Consider the following 1877-nt stretch of genomic DNA (forward strand, 5'->3'; position numbering starts at 1 on the left):
ATAAGGGAAAGGCCTTTGTACTCCAGTGGACATAGTCAGGCTGGTGATGTAATGGCTCACCGACCTGTGGGGCTTGTACCGGCCACTGCAAGTGCGGGATATCGACGAGAACGGGGAACTTTACGGTTGCGGAACCGACTGCAAGCTGGGTGTCGAACTCGTACTTCCTGAAATCAGATGTTCGGGAAGCACACTACTAGATAACGGCAAAACGAAACAATGAAGGGAGGACAACTCTAATCGGTAGCACTCCAACTGACGCAGCGAGGTATTTCATCGGTCACTGATAATGGCGATAAGGGCTTCTTTCATGTATTCTCAATGCATGCTTTCCAAGTGACGGTCGTCGGGGGCGGCGATAAGAGGACCAATGGAAGTCGGCTTGCTGATATATTTACCAACGTGAACCTCATCAGAGAAGAGGTCTCTAGAAATGGCCACTCGCGTAGCGTCAATGGTCATTGTGCTCTGCACAGCCTTTGTGGTGTCCACCTGTGCGCAAGATGCGACTCTCCAGCACGCGAGGGCCACCAACGCTTTCGGGCTATCCTTGTTCAGGGAACTCCGTTCCGCGAAGAAAGGCCAGAACGTATTGTTTTCGCCAGCGAGCGTCAGCATCACCCTGGGACTCCTATATACCGGCGCCCGGGACAAGACTCTTTCGGAGCTCTCCTCCGTTCTCGGACTTGCTAAAGCCGGACTCGTCGACAGGAACGCTGTGTTGTCCGCCTGCAAGTCGCTCGTCGAGGTCAAATCGCGGAACGCCACTCTGGACATAGTCAGCATGGTTCTTATTAAGCAGGGCGCCGAAATCCTGGATCAATACGAACGCGAGGTGGCCCAGTACTTCCACGCGGAGGTACGCTCGGTAGACTTCCTTCAGGACGGCTCAAAGGTGACCGGCAGAATCAACGAATGGTTCAGAGACAAGACGAAGGGAAAGATTCCCGAACTCCTGGGAGACGCACTGCCAATGAACAGCGTGGTGTACCTCATCAACGCTGTCTACTTCAAGGGGACTTGGCGGAAAAAGTTCCCAGCCAGGGAAACGAAGCCGATGCCCTTCTACAACCTCGGTACAGACGAGGTAAAAGTCCCTACCATGTCAGTTCGCCGGAAATTCTCATACGTTTACGCAGAGGATGTAGGGGCCAGTGTCTTGTCAATTCCTTATGCGGGAGACAGGTTCAGCATGATCATTGTGCTTCCCAACAGTATGACAGGGCTTTCGAATGTGGAGTCTCTCCTTACAGTTGAAGTCGTGGAAAAGCTGGTCAATGATCTCGTGGTTCAGGACGTCCTTATTCTGCTCCCGAAGTTCAAGCTTGAGACCGACTACGACCTGGTGACCTCACTCCGCAAGCTCGGCCTTGAAAGCGCGTTTGATAACAGAGCAGATTTATCGGGAATCAGCCCCTTGAATGATCTTATGGTGTCCGACCTCAGACACAAGGCCATGATCGAAGTAAACGAAGAAGGAACCATGGCGGCTGCATTCACATCAGTTCGTTTGTCGAACAGCCGTGCGCCATCTTATCGTACACCAGCCACAATCTTTCGTGCTGATCATCCTTTCTTGTTTTTCATTTGGGACAGTGTCGGCAATCGCGCTCTATTTGTAGGGGCCGTCACGAACCTCTAAGTGACCAGCCTCAATTTGCAGGCGTTATAACTGTTCTCTATATTGCTTCGAACATGCTTTGGAGTTGTTAGGCGCCTCTACCTTCAGTTTACTAGCAGAGGCCCACGTGTTCTTTCAAATGACGACACTTTGGCTAAACGAGCGAATTTAGAATAAACTTCTTGCGCGCTGTTCCCCTTAAAGTGACGACGATGTGTGATTCTTAATTCTGAAATAAATGACCGCTTTGTGTTCT

At 51.2% G+C, this 1877-nt stretch overlaps 1 pseudogene; it reads left to right on the top strand.

Annotated features, from left to right (window-relative positions):
- Positions 1-433: 433 nt before the first annotated feature.
- LOC149365367 (iripin-2 pseudogene) lies at positions 434-1642 on the top strand (annotated as a pseudogene).
- Positions 1643-1877: the final 235 nt, after the last annotated feature.

The sequence above is a fragment of the Amblyomma mixtum genome, chromosome 1 (assembly GCF_055824585.1).
Source record: "Amblyomma mixtum isolate Tamu chromosome 1, ASM5582458v1, whole genome shotgun sequence".
Lineage (NCBI taxonomy): Eukaryota > Metazoa > Arthropoda > Arachnida > Ixodida > Ixodidae > Amblyomma > Amblyomma mixtum.